We start from the raw sequence: 22,174 nt of genomic DNA, 5'->3' as shown, positions 1-22,174 counted from the left end.
GCAATTTAAATAATTCTGTACTCAAAATAACACTACATCCCCTCAAAATACCCAGGCTCCAACAATCAAAGATGTTTCCAAGTACTGGAATACACTTGACCTGAGTATGGGAATGCAAATGTGACAGATACACACATTGACTTTGTGACTTTTGAGGGTAAATCCAAAGCCACCATGTAGACGAAAAAAATAGGCTAGTCTCTTTTTATGTCTCTGTTTCTGTTACTGTGCAGAAGATAAATGCAAAAATTACAGGATGGCAGATATTGAAAGACATCTACATGACACACTATTTTAGCAGCTATTATGTTTTAGGAAAGCAGAGATGACACAGTCATTACTTGTCTGCATATATTGAGAAACAAATCAGCAGCAAGGAAAAGAAAATACAGTAAAATACTGTGTCACAAAAGTGGTGCTTCCACCACATTACCAGGTGATTTAAACTCAGAGCTGCATGCTCTCTGCTGAATAAATTGTCCACAGTTTTTCTCAGTTACTAACTGGCAAGGTTTTATTGAAGCAAACTGACCTGTTTTCTGCATAAAGATTGATAAAAAGCATTACTCTGCAAAAAAGAAAAAAAAAATTTACTAGTACTTTAATTCAAAGGACTTCCTTAAGAAGTAACATTTACATAATTTTCAAACTATCATCTTCACCTTTCCTTGTCTTGAATTTAATAGAACTAGAAGCTAGTTTTACTGTCTGATAATGACCTTAAAATTTTCTTATTAGCATAAAATCAAATATAGTCATATCTTTACACTTTTCTAGGTAGAAAACTCAAAAAAGATATTATGGTGTCCTTAAGAAATAAAATCTAAGAGCCTCATACAGCCCTACCTTCTCTAGAAGGCCCTTTAAGCAAAGTAACTCACAGCATACCAGACCATACCCATTTTCACACAACTTAGTCCCCCATGAGAACTTAGCCCATAGAGGAAAAAACACATCTGAAATATATCTCCTAGAGTTAAATTCCCTGGAATTTTCTGATCGTAATTTTTTTTATATTTAACACAAGAATTTAAAATTTTACTTAAGAAGCTGACAGTTCTTGTCAAAGCGAAGTTTACCAAATAGTTTTATTTTTAGGAAAAATAAAAAACTTAAGCAGAAGCGGAGTTTTATCACACTCATGTAAACTCTGCTTGTTTAATCCCATGTACCAGCTTGACTGAAGATCGTCTGTGAATTAATTTCCAGAGAAGATCACTGACCCCGCACTAAGTGAAAAAAACCAGAATCCTGCTCTCCCACCAGCCCAAAAGTCCAAAATACAACCTCTATTCAAATGCTGAGGGTGGAAAAACAAACAAACAATATTTCTTGAAGAGAGTTGTTTGTGAGTGTAAAAGAGATACCTCCCCAGTTCTATAATCATCATGTATTCTATCAAGTAGAGAACACAAACTGTACTACCATAAAGTAGAAAATCTGTATGGGTCATCATCTTCTAACTTCTCCTCTGGCATGGTTTTAATTAAGACGAAATACAAATCAGAATGCTAGAAAATAAGAAGGGAAAACATCCTCTTGTGGCCCCAATTTATATGCAGGTTAAAAACTTAACAGAGCGAAACAGTCAGACTTTGCCAATAACGAGAAGTCATCACTAACTGATAAGGGACTGACATGCAATTCACACAGTTCCTCCTATAAAACAGAATTTCAAAATGAAGCTCCTCTGAGAAATCTAAAATTAAGACCAACCATGGGAAAAATCCTTTCAAGAAATTAACAGACAGGAGCTTAGGAAGACTACAAAAGCCATTCTAAAGGAATGCTGTTTTAAACTGCATATACTGGTGGTGAGATATGAGATGGTTGGAGAAACATTTATTTTTACATATGGTAGTGTCGTAGGTTAAGAAGGAAGTGAGTTTTTTGGGAGGTTGTGGTCAAACCAATCAATGCTTGGATTTGAATATTGGCACCTGGTTTGGCCACTGAAGGTATGGACCACCTCTGAGAACACAGGGGGTTAAAATCAGAGAACTCCCAGGAACTCTCTCTCTTGGTCCCGGTCAGTGAAGGAGCTCAGAGCTCCCCTGCCCAGCCAGGGCTGGCTGGGGGAGGGAAGCCATGAGGCCGGGTGAGGTAGGCTGGAGCCTCGGGCAGAGGAGGGGGGTGAAGGAGCCCTGAGAAGCATCGGACCCCCGCCACTACCCCGCTGACAGCAGGCCGGCCAGAAGTGGAGGGAAAGGTGCCCGGAGCTGTGGGAGTTCTGGGCAGACAGAGGTGAAGGTTTTAACCCCTTTGTAGAATAATGAAAACCTTACAAATACTGATCCTCCTGAATCAGAATGAGGAGAGAGAGATGAAGCATGATGAAATGGGCAAGTGTGAGGAAAGTTGGTGCATGTGAGAGATGTCAGAAGAGGTGAGAAGAGTCCTAGGTGTGAAGAGATGATGGAGTGGCCTTGAGCTGGACTCTTTCTTGTATGGCCATGGACAGACCCGTGTTTTTCCTGTGACCCGGAGACTGTGTTTAGGGGGAGGCAATGCCTTGGAGTGAAGCAGTGGCTTGAACAGAGACGGCTGAGGAGGGTGTGGGATGCCCTCTGTCTTTAGTGAAGAGGAAGATCTCTGTTCACGAGGCCCCTCAGCCCCAGGGGGTGAAATCTGGGGGGGACTGGTGTCCCGAAGCTGAGAGACTGCTGCTTTTGGAACTGGGTGGAGCATCCTTAAACGGGGAGCCCTAAAAGCAGTCCTGGCCCATGTGCAGTGGTGAGAGCACTGGACATGGCGGGGAAGAAGTCACGAGGGCCGATGTTCTCTGGGCGGTGCCATGAGTGACACAGAAACACAAGAGGTTTCAATTGTGTTTCCAGGGGAGGCCTATGGTGCAAGGGGGGACTCCTCTCTCCCTGAAGGATTTGAGGGTTGATTATTTGAGGGGTGAAGATGGACTGAAAGTTGATTATGTGAGAGATGGTGACGGAGTGGAAATCTATGGTGTTATTTCATTCTGTAGAGAAAATGGAGGGGAGGAGGAGGAATGTGTTTGGAGGGTTTTCATTCTTCATTCTGTCTCTTTCTTTTTTTAGAGGTTGTAGTTAATAAAGTTTGTTTCCTTTATTCCTAAATTGGAGCCTGCTTTGCTCTGTTCCTGATCACATCTCACAGAAGCCACTAGAGAAAGTGTATTTTCATGCAGGCACTGGCACTGTGCCAGAGTCAAACCATGACAGGTAGGTTTCACAGAATTCAAAATAAAAACAAAAGTAGTTTACACATTTTTAAGTCTAGAAAGCATGCAAAATTATTCTAGAAGATGGACTTTCTGGAATTCCTCAAAATCTACGCTTTAATTTAAAAACAAATAATATAAATTATTTGGAGACAATTGGTGGTGCCCAATATTCCATTTTGATCCCAGTTGACACAGAGAACCACAGAGGGAATGGAATGGTATCTTTAAGACATCAGTTTTCCAGGAATTTTGCTTTTAGATAGCTGCAGAGATTTCAAAGTTTATCCTTTCTTTTTTCATCTTCTTTTTTTTTTTTTTATTCCTTTCTTTAAAATAAGCATGATTTTTAAAAGTTTATTTCCTAAAAAAAAGGAACCTATGAAGACAACAAGTAAGGAAAATCTCTCAAGATGAGTGGCAAAATCATAACACATCAAAATTAGAAGGCAATTGAATCAATTTTACCTATTTGGCCCAGATCATTAATCAAAAATTAATTTTTCCAGTACTGTGAGGCACATTTCAGAGTTTTGCAATTTCCTTTTTACAGGCACGGATAATCCCCAGGAAGCTTCTGCCGAACACATGCTTATTCCAGAAGCTGCAGCAGTTAAATAACAAGCTAAGACAGCTGGGTTCAATTTAGGTTGCGGATTACCCATACACGCAAAAAGATAACCACTGTAAGGCTGGTGAAAGCCACAACTGCTGCCATTACTGAACCCCATTGCTATATCCAGCTTTTTTTCTGTTTAGAACATTAAGGAAATAGTTCTGAAAGACTACTATTTTCCAGTGGAGAAAAAACCATTATTTCCTAAACAATTCTTTATGAAAAATAATTAGTATTCTTAACACCCATTTTAATCTCTCTTAAGGAGATTAAAAGCATAGAAATTTGACATTCTCAACTTTTGTAGAGTACGCCTTGTCTATATTTTACTCTGTAACTGATTGTTATCTCCCATCTAAAATCTTTGCACATGGGGAATAGACTTTGTGAAGGAACAATTGTTATAGACAATGGTATATTTTTTTTCTTATTTAGCTCAAAAATGCATTCTGGTAGGAAATGGGTTTACTCAAGACACATCCCAAGCTCTATAATCGTCATGTATTCTATCAAGTAAAATAGATGCCTCCAAATCTATGTACTTCCATTTTCTGGGTCTCCCAATTGCAATGCCTATTTTGCCCTTTCCTATGAGAAATCTCAAGTGGTTACACATTGGCTTGCACAAAAGCAGCAGAAAATTCACTGCCGTATTTTCAGTGGGATATTTGAAAAAAATCTTTATTCAAAGTACAAGTCCTCGAGTTTGCTATGAGTCCATCAACTTTTTACGACAATCTCCTGATTTCTGAACTTTATGAGACTTTTCTTTCACCATCTGAATACAGTAAGCAAGATACAAGATTTGGCTGAAACAGCGTATGGTAAAATATGTTCATTGATTACTCGTATTTGACTCCAAATATTTTCCACATGTCTGTCTTCACTAGACATTATAATTTATTGAGGGTCCACTTTAGTGTGTATTCCTCATCCTGTCACAGGTAACTCCTCAGAATATTTTGACATGGGTGAAATGGGAAAAGTACCGATACTGTTGCAAGACTATCCAACTGCTTTACTGCAGTTGAGTTTATTACCAGAAGATATTTACAAATGCTGGAGTGACTGAATAAAACTATTGCCTTGCTAAAGCAACAGTTCTGCACAAAAATGTGGCTCCCGTAACTTGATCAAAGCCTATATGATTGCACCTTTTCTTATATGGACAGAACATTTTTGTGACATCTTGAGCTTCTTCTTTAACTTTTTATATCTTCACTGCTTACTCATCCTTTACCTTTTCATGCAATCATGATAGCAACTTTTGGAATATCTCATTTATAAATCTATCTCCATGCTTGCACACTGGTAAGTTATATTCAATGCATCAATTAATAAGCCAGTACCCTAAGAATCACAGTACAGAGTCCATGACAAGTTAGAATGTCACTTTAGGGCAGCTGCAGTTTGCAAAGTTTCCATAAATTCAGAAATAGAAACAAATAGTCTTTTTTGTATTAATTGGTTTCTGGGTCTGAATCTGAGAATCATTTAAATTACAGGACAATAATAATTTTTATCACAAATTCTTACTTTTCATGTTTAAATTCTAGTAGCACTTCCCTGGAAACTGATTTTAACAGCATCTGCATAACAGAAGCTTTTCAACACAGGAACATGCTCTTTCAGACAGAAAGTAGTATATTCATAACATAAATAACCACTTAAATCACATCACAGAAAGCTAACAGGTAAGCCTTCAAAGGCAAGCAATTCACTTCTATTTAAATATTGTACTTTCCCAATGCATACTAGCATTACAGCTATCAAAAGTTCATCTGTTAAAACTTGATGAAAAGAACTTCTACAAGATCTGAAAGCTTTTGAAACATTATTCACCACCTATAAGTAGCTGCAAGAAGGGCCACTGCTCTATCATTGCTCATGGCTGCAATGGAAATAATCCTGGGAGAAATAAATGTTTTCTGCACACAGGTAACTCGCTGACTATTGGTTAATTAGTTGTATTACAGTAGCAGATTCTCAAATTTTTTGATCTTTCACAGTAGTCATATTGGAATTGTGATCTGTGGCTGAAGCATCATTTTCTAGTAGATTAGGAACAGGAGAAATGACTCAAGTGAATGGCAAGAGCCACCAGATTTAAAAGGACATTGTTAAGGTTGTCACTGAAACAATGAGGCTGGAAAAAACCTCTGAGATCATTGTCCAACCTCTAATTGAACACCACTATGTCAACTTGATCATGACACTGAATGTCACATTCAGTCTTTCCTTAAACACCCCCAGGGATAGTGACTCCACCACCTCCCTGAGCAGCCCATTCCAATGTCTGATCACTCTTTCTGTGAAGAATTTTTTCCTGATGCCCTACCTAAACTTCCCCTGGTGGACCTTAGAACTACATTCTTTCATCTTGTCACTAATTGCCTGGAAAAACAGGCTGACCCCCACTCAGGAGGTAGTTAGAGAGATAAGATCACTGCTGAGTCTCCTTTTCTCCAGGCTGAACAACTCCAGCTCCCTCACCCACTCCTCACAGGACCTGTGCTCCAAACCAGCTCCATTTCTCTTCTCTGGATACACTCCTGTATCTCAGTGCCCATCCTGAATTGAGGAACCCAAAACTGAACAAAGGATTCGAAATGTGGCCTCACCAGTGCCAAGCACAGAGGGACAAACACTGCCCTGCTCCTGCTGCCACACAATGGCTGATGCAGGCCAGGATGTCATTGGCCTTCTTGGCCACCTGGGCACTGCTGGCTCATGTTCAGCCACTGCCACCAGCACCCTCTGGTCCTTTTCTGCTGGGCCACTTTCCAGTCACTCTGCCCCCAGCCTGGGGTTGTTGTAGCCAAAGACCTGAACTCAGCACTTGGCCTTGCTGAACGTCACGGTGCTGGTCTCCAGCCTAAACAAATGCCCTTGCAGAGCCTTCCAGCCCTCCAGTAAATCAACAATTCTGCCCAGCTTGGTGCGATACATGAATGTATTGAGGGCACTCTTGCTCCCCTCACCCAGCTCACCAGTGGAGATATTAATCAGGACTGGGCCCAACACTGATCCCAAGGAAATGCCACCAGTGCCTGGATGCCAACTGAATACAAACTGAATTCACCACACTCTCTAGGCCTGGCCATCCAGCCTGGCCATCTTAACTAAATGAAGGCTGCACCTGTCCTTTTCCAGGATAGTGCTATAGGAGATGGTGTCAAAGACATTGCTGAAGTCCAGGCAGACAATGTCCACAGCCTCTTCCTCATCATCATTACAGTACTGCTATGTCACAAGATGCTGTGTTTGCAAGAAACAAGTGTTATTTCAAAAGGTATGCAATCATAATGCAGTCTGTACCAAGCTGGAGAAAAACACATATTGCAAAAAATTTCCATATACAAGCTTCTTGCAGGAAACAAGATTTAAACAATAAATATTTAAACACTATCCAAACAGTATAATATCATTCCATACCTGTTGTTCTCTTTCCACACCTATTATGTGCTTTCTTTTAATTAAGAGCCAAAATCTTCTAAGCAGCCTTTGAATACTTTAAGGAAATACTGAAGATGCCTTAAAAAACTGTTTTACAAAGAAAGTAAGATAAATGAACTGCAGAAGGGATACAAAGTTCATAAATACTTACAACAATATCTGGTTTGAGTTCACATTTATTAAACAGATTTTTTAACTGTCAAAGGGCAGTGCTCATAAAGCACAAAGAAAATGGCTTAAAAATCCTGCTAGAGTTAAATTTCAATAATGATCTTTAAGTTTAGTTGATCAAGAATTCAGGTTTTTGTTACTGAATACTGTATCAGCTTTTGGTAACAAAGATGCTCCTAAATATTTAAAAACGGGTCTCACCAAGGTATATGAAAGTTTAGGAAGGGCAAAACACTGACAACAACTATTTCATTGTTTTCACTTTCTACCTATGTAGCATTATAGCTTAAAAAAAATGGACAAAAGGATTTATTCCAGATGCCCTGGCTTCTTAAGAGTTGTCCTTAGCATTTTACAAAGACTGTATGAAATGGATGAACTGTTTCTAAACAAATGGATAAATACAGGCCATGACAATACTGCTACAGCATAAGCCCTGCACAGCCAGCCCAGGACCAACTGAGACCCCAGCCTGTGATTGTGGAACATTACATAACCTACAGATAAGCCATATACAGCTTATCATACCCTGTGACTAAATACAATCTTAACATCCTATCAGAGAAATCAAGACAATAAAAGTAGCTTGTACTGCTTTGTGAGCTGACAATATATCAGTTCAGGAGGGTAGGGGACAAGGCTGCCCAACAATGGCTCATAAGCCAGAATTTCTCTGATCAGGAAACTTCCTGCACGCAATCTGCTGTCCATGCCTCCCGGGACACTGCATTATATAACCACTGTAATACTCTTAAATCAACTGGAAAAGGCCAGGCAGGGGTGAAGTGTGTCTCCTGTGCCCCCCTTCTCCCTCAGTGCTTGTAACTGATAGCAACTGAAATTTGTGAAGTGGGGGCCTGAACTGGTGCTGTGCTGAAGTCACTCAGCAGCCCCCCACCGCTGGGCAATGCAGCGCCACTCCCCAGCCATCAGCCCTGCTCCTGCCGCCTCACCTCACACAAACACAGCCAAAACAGTGCTTGCAGCACAGGACACAGGACATAAATCTCATACAGCCACAGACATTGCAGGCACCAAAGGTGCCATCTTTAAAACTTTCCTAACAACGTTGATGTGCTGCTCAACACTATAAAAATAGACCAATGTTGGTCCTCAAGAAAAGAGTTTAAAAGATTTCAGTATAGTTGCTGTAACTCCTAGCAGGACAGAACATGTTAATTAGGCTATTGACACAGCCTCAACAGCATATCTGACTGTCTGGAGATGAGGATGATGACAAACTCTACAGCAGAAATATGGTTTAAGAACAGCTCATCAGGAATTGAATGACTTGTGCCTCTTAGGAAAATAATGGCAATTTTTTTTCTGTTGTCAGCATCCTGGCATGAGACAGCCACAAAGAGTACAATCTTTTTTTGAAGGGATGAACAGAATGAATCAGCTCTGATCCAATAACAATGGCTCCTTCCTATCTTCTATCTCTGCATCATGTAAACCGTCAGTAAACTCGGACAGGGAGCCTACAGATCCAAGATTAACCTAAACCATCTTCCACCTTTAGTGACGGATGTTCCTCATTTAGTCACCCAACAGTCAGCCACAACAGTAATCACCATTTAAGCAGGAGTCAGAGCCAAGGTTTCTGGCTGAGACTGTAATAAGTCTGTTTGGAGGCAGATAAAATTAATTAACCACTTAATACTGAAAAAGTGATGTTTTCACTTCAAAATATAATCTTGAATGTGGTGTTCATCCATTTATAGCCAGGAATGCAAAGAGAGGCAAAGTATTGCAGAGAACTCCTTCTACTTTAGTGACACCTTGCTGGAACCAGTTTATCTGCAAATTCCCAAATGCTTCTGCTTCCAAGCAAGTCAAGGGATAGCAAGGATAAGGACCTGTAGATGTTCTCTCTTGTATCCTGAAAATTCCATGTCTGAACGTCAAAGTGTTATTAACTTTCTCTGCCTTTGCAAGAGTGTGAGGTTTGAATGGAAAATAATATTGAACAACTCACTTACACTGACCATATCACTGCTTCCCTCAGGGAGCCCCAATTCACACAGCTGTTCAATGCACCACACACTCCTGTAGTCAGCTCCAGTCTGTTGCAACATTATTATGTCTACATAGACTTCTCAAAAAGTCTGACTTTTCTTCTCTTAGCATATGATGTTTCCTGCTAATCAGTACTTTTTCACTGCCTTCTCATTACTAGTGTCAGGTGAGTTTAAAGGAAAGGTGGAACAGAGAAATACAAGACAGCAGTTCCTTGAGTGTCCTTCTTTTAGTGGACACACAGCACATTCTATTCTGGAAACCACAGATTTGATTGGAGTGCCAGAACAGGCATCACTGTTCCAATGTCACTGATGTCTGCACAACCAAGAAGAAAGGAAAAAAACAGTGGAAGACTCAATTTTCAAATCAGCAATGTTCTGGGGAAGCCTAGAAGAAATGTGATCTTGAAATGTTCCACAGACATAATGATGAAAGTTTCAGGTCAGTATTGGCTTTTCTGCTGAATATCTTTTGTGGTGATTGCTCAATTGCCAAAACTCAAAATAAAAAGCTCATATGTTTACAGTCTTGTCCATAAAACCAACAAACCAATGTACTTTATTTTACTGTCTCTCTGAAAACTCCTGTAACAAATGTGGTAACCTTTTTTAGTGTTCCTCTACCTTTGGACTGCAATAAATCAGAGCTCATTTAAATTTTACTTCACTGATAATTCCTCTGCTTGGTATAGCAACTACCTAAATCTCAAGTATGCACACTGAGAATTAGGTATTTTGAATATGACTGAAATGTCAAATTGCATTTTCTATAAATAGTTCAATTACAAAATCATTATTTTTTTATGCTGTTGAACATTCAAAATACCCTGCAAAGTATTTCCATTTATGTCTTAATTAGATATGCCATTCCTACAAAACGTAGTAATCCTGAATCTCTTATCCAGATCTACTTTCCTCAGATTTCCTCTGAAGATTTTTCCTCTGCATAGTGGAGCCTTGAACAATTCCTTTGACATTGCTTGATTCTGCAGAGTACTCAAAGGAAGTTTACAGTAATTTACCAAATTAAGTTGGATTGGGCCTGTTGCAAAGTAAAACATGCAGTACAACAGTCACCATGTCTTAGCTGTGCTGTGGCATTTTGATAATGAGCATCACTGACTGTCTCAAAGGCTGGTATGTGTCAGAACTTGAGCCACCATCACGTCACAAAGGCACTCTTATCACACAAAACAAGACTGTTACTGAAAGACTAATTGTTATCAGTATAATTTGGACTGTACAGTTAAAATTATTTGTCTATTACCACACATTACTCATTTCTTAATTAATTGTTTAGTACCATTTCCTAAAGTAACTTGTGTGAATGTAAGATTAAGGGGATTATTGTGGTGTGTCAGAAGTTCCTATAAAAACTGCATCTCTGTTTTGAAATGCATCAGCATTTTTCCTCCCTCAAAACAACTCCTAAAAAAAAGCATTTTTTAATCCCAGCATTTGTCTTTAGAATGTTTGTGTTGCCCTTTTAGTCAGCTTAGAACGGAAACACAAATCTTAAAGAGGTTTTTTTTTGTTCCTATGAAAAAGCCATTATTTACACGAAAGGGTTTACTCTTTTTTAGTACAATTAAATCCCCAGTTCTCATATTTGTACAACTAGAGAGCTTCCCCATGAGGTGCTGAGAAGAAGGATAATAAATATTGTTATTTGGTTTAAAATGTCAACAAGGGTTCATTTACCAGCCTTGTCCACTAATCATCACTGTTGTGCTCATCATTAACCTGGTTTGTCTCCTGACAAGTGTTTTCCAGAGTGATACTCCATGCAGCCTTCTCCTTCTTTTCTCCCAACAGTGATTCTGCTGCTACTGGCATCCCTAAGGGTGAGGGGGTCTCTCACTTGGACATCTGATGCAAAACTGATGGCAGCAGCATGAAAATTAAGGCAAAGCTCCAGATGATACGGTCCTCTCTGTCAATGTGGAAAGACAGACAGAATTTTTCAGCAGGTAAGCTTCTTTTCTCTTACAATACTACACCACTACTAGCTCACAAGTAGGCTGTATCACTGGAGGTCATTCTTGCTTTCAGAGCCTTTCACTTATCAATTACGTCTTCTACTCTAAGAAACTGAAGTTGCTTAAGAAAGAAGAGCAGAAAATTGGTGAAACACTGGCTTACAAACTGCTTCAAACACAAACAGAAACGCCTTCTCCCAAATGAAATTCTTGTACAGACTTTATTCTACATCCTGTACATCTCACTGATAAATGTTGCAGTTTATCAATAATTGTCGAAAATTTTTTGATAATTTGTATTTCTTAGCAAAACTACTCCATTCCACAGATGGTGTTAAAGCATTAATCCTGTATCAAGTAATTAGTTACTAGCAAGAACCATCTCTACAAGGCATATTAGCCAATGGCTCCACCAGAAAAAGAAACAGGAATAAGGAACTTAACAGTCAACTTGTATTTCACACAGACATAAAAAAACATACTTAATCTCTTGTACATATCTGTGCTTCAAATATATCTCAAGATAAACAAGGCTTTAACTACTGTTCAATTATCACTTAGTAGTGAAAGATGTCATAAACCTTTCAATTTAACTTATCTTTTCCATCAGAACCACAGACAGTTCTTCCTATTACAATCATAATAGCCAGCATCATTACTGGATACATTATTTCATGTCCTCACCAAATTTTGAAAGTTGGATTTTGAATATTCTTTAACATGTCTGAAGTAGCTTAAGAACCACTTACTGGAGAATTCAAGTTCAAAGAAAATCAATGTGCAGAACCTGAGTTAGAAAAATAATTTTATTTTCTTTCCCCAATTACATAAAACCAAAGTCCTATTATACATTATAATAAATAAATAATAAAAATTAGGATACTAAGAACTTAAAACATCCGTATGCCTTCTGTATTTGGAATTAATTAAGCTACAGAAAGTGCCGATACATAAATCTTTAATATGCCACAAGCTTCTACTTACTTCATTCTTGCATCTGTGTCCTTAAATCAAAACCTTAAACCTAAATGAAAAATCTGAAAGCATAACAGAATGTTTCAGAAAGACATTAATTTTGTTAACTGCACAGTGCCTGGCCCTGCATCTTCCAAGAACCTGAAGATGTGTGTTGATCCCCATGACACAGGCTGACACTACAGCTCTCAGCAGCCTCCTGCAGCCTGGTCTCATAACTCATTATTGCTCCAGGCTCTTTGGCCAGCATGTGTAAAACTATGTGACCACACTTATCCTTCCTTTTTCACACCCACCATTCAGGCAGATCTACACTGCATACTCGCCCTAACACAGATAAGTGTTGGCTGGGAACTGACTTGACTCTTGATCTCCAGACCTCTGCCCAAAGAAGCCATTCACATAGAAGCAGCAAAGCAATTTCTTCTTCTACAATTCATTTTACTTGTAAGAGCTTCATAATGGATTTAATTCCAGCATGTTTTAAATACAGCAATCACAGTTATTTATCAGTGCCACATACTAATATTTCCATACTGGTACACTGACCCTTTGTTTGCTAGAGCCTCTCTTTCCCTCTGTAACTGAACAACACCCTACAGGCAGAGCATCTGCAACAGTGCAGAAAAAAATATAATGGAATACTTTTGTTTTTATAAAACTACTTCATTGGGGTCAAGATACCACCCAGGACAGGTGAGTCATCTCTGAAGTGTTAGACATAGGAAAACAATTCACAGCGTAGAACTAGAAGAGGTGAGATTTAATGCAAACTTTATAAAGGACTCAAGAAAACTTTATTCAACAGTGTTAAGAACTGGCAAAAGAAGTTTCACACTCTGTTGTGAATATAAATAGTTAAAACATGTTATATAATGGAGAGGATGTGGTGTACAGCACTTAATGAAAGCATTAATTATACATGATTAATATACTGTCTCTCACAGTAGCCTGCTGGACAAAATGTCCAGCACACAGCTAGGAAAGTCTATAACACGTTGGGTGAGAAATTGACTGATGGGTAGTAAATCATGTCACATCAGGCTGGCAGACAGTCACCAGCAGGCTTCATGGGGCTCACTTCTAGGGCCAGTGCTCTTTGATGTTTTTGTTTTAAATTATCTGGACACAGAAACTGAAAGTATGTTAAGTACTTTGCTGATGTTACCAAAAGAAGAAAAGCTGTGAACTTCCTCAGAGCGGAGAGGCCTTACAGAGAGATATGGATAAAACTAGAGAGTTGGGCACTCATCAGCTACATGAAATTGAACAAGAGCAAGTGGTGGATTTCCTTCCTGCGATGGAATAATCCAGTTTACATGTAAAACAGGGTGACAAGAGCCTGGAAAGCAGCCTCATGGAAAAACAAGAGGGAGTTTGGATTGATGGCAAATTGAATATGAGCCAGCAGTGCTCTGCCAGCCAGGAAGGCAACTGGGGTGTTCTGGGGTCCCTCAGGCACAGTATTGCCAGCTGGGCAAGAGAAATGATTGTCCCTCTTTGTGCTGGTGTAGCCTCACCTCAAGTTCTGTGTGCAGTTCTGGGAGCTCAGTTCAAAGAGTGTGTCCAAAGGAAGGTGACCAAGGGGGTGAAAGATCTTCAGAGAAAGACTTACAAAGAGCAGCTGATGTCACTTAATGGGAAGGTCATTATCCCAATGCCAACACTGGGAAGAAAAGGCCACATATTACATTTAGTCTATGGAGGAATTCACTTTGATTGCGAAATGTCTGTGATTTTTAAACTTTGAAATCCTGCAATTTTATTTACTATTTTCATAAAAGCTTCAGAACTTGGAGGCAAACAGTTTACCTGAAAATATCTACATCTTGGAGTTCTAAACTAAACATTTAGCCCCCACACTTCTTGAAAAGTTTGGAATCATGAACACACAAAGTTTCAAATCAAGAACAATGCAAACTCAGGCTGGTGTACTTTTTAAATCATGCTTTTAATTCAGCATCTCAGTATCATAATGGCCTACATCAAGATTTTTAAATGTTCACAGCTGATTACACCACATATGTAAAAATAGTACTGCTTGTCTCATTAAACTACTATGATTTTCTACTTGGATATAAATCATAAAATATTAATTATCACTTCAGAAGGCACGTTCATCCCTTGATTTGAATGCTTAAGCTCAAGATTGCTACAAAAAGCTTGATGATCCCTTTTCTACTAGTATCCACACCCTTTTGTTTATGTTTGCAGCACACATATATACAACGGATGCACCATTTTCATATATTCTTCTCGGGTCAGATGGTAACAATAGCTACTCATTTTCTCTGACATACCACTTCATCGCCTAAAGAGGAGCTTCAGATTACTAGGGGTAGGGTGTCCATTGCTAAATATCTCCTCTGCTGATAATAAATAATATGAAAATTACCTATCACCTTTGTCTGAATATTACATTCACATCCCCAATGGCTGGGACTGCTTGATAGATAATCATATACAGATATGTGAATAGGGATGCTTCATAATAATTTCACTGCTAGTTCCACAAGGACAAGTAAAGCAGAAGAACATGAAATGAAAAATGCTTGCATGTCTACAGGGAGACTCTAACTGGATTCAAGAATTTCAAATTCATCTCCAAATGCAGAAAAGCAAAGACTGACTCACAGGTCTTTCCAGAGAGAATGAATACATTAAATTAGCAGGAAAAATTCAGGTTATGTGGGCAGAAGAAATGCTATAAACCCAAATACATTTGTAGTGTAAAAAAAGCAAGAAAAAGTAATGTATTTATATGGCTCCTAAGATCTTCAGAGTGCCTGAGAGAGGGTAAGGACCAGAAGAGAGGAAGAGCAATTGCCACATACACATCACCCCAAAAGCAGACAAATTCTAAGACACCTGAACACACACAGAGCTGGGTTAGTCTCAGGGGGACAGCTACTTTTCATGATGTCAGGCAAGAAATCAAAATATAAAACTGTGCATACCATGTTAGTGTGTGCATACATATATATATATGTGTGTGTGTGTGTGTGTGTGTGTGTGTGTGTGTGTGTGTGTATGTTCAGTCTGAAGGAAGTGTATAAAGGAAATGTCTGTCACCATCTAGTTTTGTCCTCACAGCAGCAAGGACACAGGTAGAGGGCAGGGTGTATATGCAGGATTCCAATGGGATACACCAATCTTTACAGTTACTCGCAGCATCAGCTATAGCAGTCTGAGGGCAAAGCCATCTCTGTGTTGTTATTTAGACAGACGATCTTGGACCTTGCTGCTCGCAGCTCTGTTGAACAATCCACCAAAAAAATACCATAGAGATTATTCAGGTTATGGTTTACTCCCTGGACAATTCTGTGTTACTGATTAGTTCACGTTAAAAGACGAAGATCACTTGTAACACTGCTCAGTGATGTCATTAGGTCTTATGGGAAGTAAAGTTGTAACAGCCCTAGAAACACAAGTAAACAGAAGGAACAGAGCTCTCACAAAGGCTGTTTGCATAAGTACAGATAAGCATTCTTTGCGCAGCATGACAGTAAAGTACACCAATGGTGACATTTGCCTTAGGAAGATTTAAAGGGAAAAAAGACAGATATTCACTGTACATGACTGCTCTCTGTAACAAAGAGGGCTTTCTGAAAACTTCAAAAGTCCATGCAGCCTTGGAAGTTTTGCCATGCACATGCCCCTACCAAGCGAGAGTGCAGAGATCACAATGACTCTACAGAACCTGACAGACACATAACAACATGAGGAAAGCTATGATTAAATAGGGGGTACACTAACCAGTTTAAATATAGAATGGCTCTTACCCACATATATTAGCAAATATATACCATAATGAGAAACTGTATTTATTACAATTTATCAAGCTTTTGTGTGAACTTCGGGAAGTGTAGCTGAACAGCCCAAATTTAAAAAGATGATAAATTATGATCAATTCATTATCTGTGCTGAAAATTTACTTTTCTGAATACACTCTCTTCATTTAAATCTTCAACTCTTCAAAGAAATTAAATAAAAGACCTTAAAAGTAACATAAATATACATCTTTCTCCGACCACATACCAAAAAAAAAGTTGAGGTGCCAATAAAGAATTTGAAGGTGATCAAAATTCATGGCACATGGTTCTGATGAAGTACATTGCTTTACTGGAAGTATTTGGAAAGCCTCCAGAAGCCAGGAGGCTTACCATATTCTTTACTCTTCAGAGGGATGCAGAATGCAGGGTCTTCCCACACTCACCTGAAATATTTCAGTTTCTACAATGAGCTTCACCTATTGAGTGTAGATTAAATTGATCACATCTCCCAGTCCCACTGATTACCTGATCAACAGGAAAACCAAAGTTTTCATGTCAAGGAGAAATCACAGGGCTATCTTTCTCTGCAAAGTGAGGTTTTAAAACAATGTATTTCAAACCACTGACAACAAACAGGTATGGCAGTACCATCAATCACTAGCACTGCATACTGGGGTAAATTAGCAAGTCAGAAGTACACAGCATGTATCTTCAGCAAGACCAGCATCAGTCAACATCATACACCACTCTAGTCATTGGGTTCTGGCTGCATGAGATCAATGGCTCAGATCAGAAAATACAAAGAAATACAAAGCAAAAAAAAGCAGAATAAATAGACATTTGCCTTCAGGGCCACATTTACAATAGCCGCCCTCTCTGGCATACCCAGAGATCATGAATTCACAGTTTCCTCATGAGTTTACAGCTACTTTTCCACTGTCACAACTTTTGCACACTGGCGATACAAAAATGTTGCAAAGCTTGCACTGCCATTGCAGATCCTCGGTTACTACAACTATATACTGCCTAGCTTATGTCTGGGTGCAGAAAGAAAGTGGTGGAAGGACCCTTCACTTCTTAGTGAAGGCCAACTACAGCAGACATCAAACTCATGATGGAGCACAGAAGCTGTTCCTCACCAGGTTTGCATTTTTCAAACCTTGCAGATGTGAACAATCAGTGCTGCAGCAGGGTACCCAGCACCTCAGATTTCCTGAAGATGACACTCCTAGATGGCAAATCAGCAGTGCTACCAAGACCACCAGAGATCACAGGGAGTTTTTCAGGAGTTCCTTCCTGGTCTCTTTAAAGTCCCGTGTTTTCTGTGCCTCAGAAAATACAATCTAGTTCTTTAAAATGAGATGAAGATAAAGAAACCTGCCCTGCCACATCTTTTAATTATTACAACCCTCTTGGTCCATAAATTCACATGATTTCTTTTCTGTGTGGATGAAGTTTCTTTTCTTCTTGCATCTACCCACCCCCTTGCTTGCAAAGGAAGTTAGTAGTAGACAATCAATTTAATAAATTTAAAACTCAAGTCAACCCATCAGCTGAACAGAGAGCTCTTCAAAGCTGTCTGAAAAAAACAACTAAATATTCACATGACATAGAAAAACGCGTCTGGAACTGGAATGTTTTCTGCAATTTTCACAAGCCATTTGCACTGTGTGACTTTCCAATATAGATACTGCCTCAGAAGTTCAGGTCAGCTGCTACATCACTCTGCCTGAAAGACAGCAAGACAGAGAGGCACAATCACACACTGTCAAAGATCTGGAACATATTTTAAACTGGAACAGCTCTCAAAGGAGGTAAACTTTAAGAGACAAAATGACTCAGAGGAATTACTGATGGTTCTTGCAGTGCCTGTCATTCGTCTGCTGTAATGTGTTGTTTCTCCCTCAAACCGCTGAAGTCTTATAACCATGTAGTTACAACAAAACCCTAAGTTTTGCTCTTGCATTACTAATTTTAAAACACCAGGATTCTGTAACATCTCCTTAATGTTTGGGATTATATTCTGCTAAACCACTGTTATTATTAATAATAATAATTTTAAAAATCTTGGTTAAAAATTATTTCTGAATGCTTAAGATAAATGAGCAAAAACACCCAGATCAGCAGAATTTAGTCTGCAGAATGTTTTCTGCTGCTGAGTAAAGGCATATACCACATGCATTAGTGAATGTCTCATACTAAGAATAAGGTCACCTCCTTTGTACATTTGTATAAAGTCTCCTTTGGAAACAAAATACTGGGAATTCTTGTAAATCTTGATAATGCACTGCTTGCTTGCAAAACTTGTGATAATACATAAATGCTTTCTACTTTCCTTAACCAATTTATACATACTTTAAAATATTACATTAAAGAATTAAGATCTACACTACATTGTTTTATAATTTAAGAGCAATAGTTAATGCCAGGACTCTTGCTATTTAAAAACAAATAAGGTATCAAAACAAACCCAACCAGCCTGCTAACCAAATACATTATTTCAGTAGAGCCAAGGACTCACAATAATAGAAACAATAAATTAATTGCTTAAGTTTCAGCTCTGTGATCACCCTGACCTGCTGCAGAGGAAATGAGGCCCACAAAACCTATCAGAAATTCCTCAGATATCAAAGGATTGCACAGAAAAAGAGCAAAAAAGTCACTTTTTATGCCCTCCTGGTCACTTTGCAGCAGAGATGTGAGAAAAGGGATGGTTGCAGAAGAGGGCACTGCAGAGCTTTTCTTGTTGGCTCAGGCGGGTTGTGGCAGAAAACCAAATAGCTGTAAACATACTTTAATTTGTCTTTTCCCCCTGCCACTTCCACTCTTCCCTGGGATTTTCTGTCAGACTTAGGTTCCTCTGTGATATGATAGGACAGAATTCCTATACCTTTCTCTCAAGTCTTCCCTGTAGCTTAGCACAGGACCAGAAATTACTAGTACTTTCTTCTTCAATGTATAGGAAGTAACTTCAAAGGCAAGACCAAAAGCAAAAACAGGGTAACAGCATTTTAAAGCACTCTCATCTCTCACCTGGGAATACTAAGGAGCAAGTCGGCATTATCTTGTCCATGCTTATTAATGATTCTAAACCCTCAATATTTCACATGTTAAACCTATAACCACAAACCCAGTCCCTTTCAAGGGACATACCAGGCATCTGATAACTTCTGATAGTGATACTGCCATGGTGTGCTGTGGCATCATGACTACACTCATGGCATTGCAATAGAGACTAGGGGGAAAAAATTCACATTCTCTTCCGTTAAGTCCTCAGCATAGTGTTAATAAAATTACTAAAACACAGCATACAAAGACAACACCTCATCCCACTCTCCCCACTTACTTTAGCTCTCTGCTACCTGCTCCATCACATGCTTCAAAGGACTTCCAAGAGCCCTAAATTTCTAATCCTGAGCCTTCTGGCTCAGCCATCCACAAGGCTGTCACTTATACTCCTGATCTGGTCTTTATTCTTTAACAAACAGCTCATTTGACACCCACGGCTTCTCCCTCAGCTACTTAATTTACCTTCTCAACTTTAATTTTACTGCAAGAAAATTAATATAGCATTTAAAGGAAATGCAATTTACTGTAACAATACTTTCCAAAGGTTTTAAAGAAATATCAGGAGGAAATCAGGGAAAAAAAAGTCTACAGCAGTCAATCTGTTTGTAGATCAAGAAGTTCCCCTGAGCACACATGCAGTTAATCTGCAAACAGAAATGAGAAAAATATGGAACTAGAATAGGCTGCTTTATTGCAGCTTCATTAAATTTTCAAATCTCTCTTGCTCCAATGCGCTGTGGAAGAAAAGAGAGAAAGAGTCTTTTACAAGGAGCACTATACAATAGCACCATGTCTGTATGTCTCTAGAGGAGTTTTCAAATCTGCTCAGGAAGACTGCCTGCATTTTAAAAAAGTTGCTAGAAATCTCATATAGCTGTTTTCAATACATAATTTGGGAAGTGGTCTTGTTCTTAAGATGGGGGTAAATCAATTATCCTACCAGCTCAAAAGAAATAAGTGGTAGGTCAGCCCTGGGGTGTCATGTAAATTTTCTCCTACAGTCTGGCAGATATTTTCAAATAAAAGTCCATCCACACTTCAACTTGTTTTTATCTCAAGAACTTATTTTTATTACTAGAATAGATTCTGCAGTGGAACCAGCAAACCCAGTCAGAAGCTTAACCCAAGCATGCTCATCTCCTTTCTTGGCTCATACATTCAGGCTGTGCATCAAGAAACAAGACAGCCAAGCCCCACCTCCTGCCCTTGAGACTCTCGAGACCTCAGGAGCCACAAACTGCCCACATGTCCAGAGACTTATGTTCTTCTGACAAACGAGATCATATTTGGTTTAGTCACTTAAGACATGCACTGAACAGCACAGAGCAGGATAGCTCCTTTTCTGCAGACATACTGAAACTCATCTCAAGAGTCTGCAGCAGTGCTTTCTCATGTTAAAGTACAAGGGTCTTCCCCCTCCTTATGGTTATGGAGAAGGAAGACACACTGGGACAATCTTGCCTTTCATCCCAAAAAGCTACACATCTGCATAGCCAGTACATGTTACTGCATTCTGCCTTTGCAGCCCGGCTGGGTACTTTGAGTCGCTGAGAGCACCTCGGGCCCCAGCCCAGCACGGCACGGCACTGCAGGGAGCACCAGGAACACGCTAGCCCAGAGCTCAGCTTCTGCCTGGGAGCGTTTTGAGCTTCACCGGACTGCCTGAATGAGTCACCGATTTGATGCAGGGACTTGGCTGATCAAAACCTAGCAGAACCTTTGGCAGTCAGCACTGGGGAAACTTTCCACGCACAAAATATAAAGGATCTGTCAGTCTACTCAGAACAGCAAACTCTCCCTAGGGAAAGAAAAAAGCACTAAGTCATGGAAACCTTCTTTTTCAGTGGCTGTCCGGCAGGTCTTGTTAGAAGACTATCCTGAAATCAGAGCAGCAGAGGAGTACTATTGCCTTTTCCTTATTCTTTCTCCCTGTGAGACAGGAAATCTGCAACACCTGGGGTTGTCATCTTAGAAACAATGTTGGCTTTTTCCCTTGTTAGTCACATTTGATTCCACCTATACTGACGGACGCCATTAAATTCATGCTGACCTCATCAACCTGTTGGTGATACTTAAACTGTATGTGTTTTGGGAACAGTTGTCTTTGCTCCTGGGCTGGAACAATACACATTATCACTGTGTCCAGATCTGGAATCCTGGAACTAGCAGGCTAACGAAGCAGGAAACAGCAAGTGCTAGCTTCCTTCATGAACGTCTGCCATTCCTTCTCCCTCTAGTCAGTCACCCACCCATACATACCAGAGCAGACAGTTTACCTCTGCTCAGTTTTCAAGGATGCCTGGTGTGGACCTCTCCAGTCTTTCATCCTCACTCATCTTCCTTTCTAGTATTTTACTCCTGCCCAAGTCTACTGTTAAATAAAAAAAAACAGGATACTTTCCAGAAGCTTTTGTTACTCTATTTCAAGTGTTACAGTTTTTTGGCCATAAAAGTGCAGCCTTCCAAAAACATGCCAGTTCAGGCCTTTTAAAATTCACAGGTCCAAATTCACCCTGACTTACATATTTTGAATGACAATATTATAAAACAAAATATTATAAAATAAAAATTTATTTATCTTTTGATATTTTATGTGTTTTGATGTTTTATATATTTTTGGCTCTTATTCTCTCTAGCAAGAAAATCCCACTCCTACCATGCAAAGCTTAATTTTCATTCCTATATGGCTTACATAGGTGAAACAATACAGGAAGATTCTAATAGAGGAAAAAAATACTTTTCTGCATTGAAAAGCTAAAGATTTATATTATTTACCTAAGCTTTTACCATTTACCTAAGGCAATTACACCTTCCCATGCTTCAAAAATTCATATTTTACCTATTTATAGTTGTGGCTGTCTAGAAGAAAGGTATGTTATGTTTACTACTTGCAACAGTCATATCCACTTCTGACAGTG

At 39.3% G+C, this 22,174-nt stretch overlaps 1 protein-coding gene and 1 long non-coding RNA gene across 2 annotated transcripts in view; one reads left to right on the top strand and one right to left on the bottom strand.

The window, feature by feature from the left end:
• SH3GL2 (SH3 domain containing GRB2 like 2, endophilin A1) overlaps window positions 1-22,174 on the bottom strand; it is an 87,164-nt gene that overhangs the window by 57,155 nt on the left and 7,835 nt on the right. The window lies entirely within an intron of this gene.
• Window positions 3,099-20,836, top strand: LOC135291134 (uncharacterized). Its single transcript, XR_010354002.1, has 3 exons — window positions 3,099-3,197; window positions 11,276-11,430; window positions 17,875-20,836. It is a non-coding gene; the product is annotated as an uncharacterized LOC135291134 (long non-coding RNA).

This window comes from Passer domesticus, chromosome Z (genome assembly GCF_036417665.1).
Source record: "Passer domesticus isolate bPasDom1 chromosome Z, bPasDom1.hap1, whole genome shotgun sequence".
Lineage (NCBI taxonomy): Eukaryota > Metazoa > Chordata > Aves > Passeriformes > Passeridae > Passer > Passer domesticus.
This window is presented reverse-complemented; position numbering and strand designations above follow the sequence as displayed.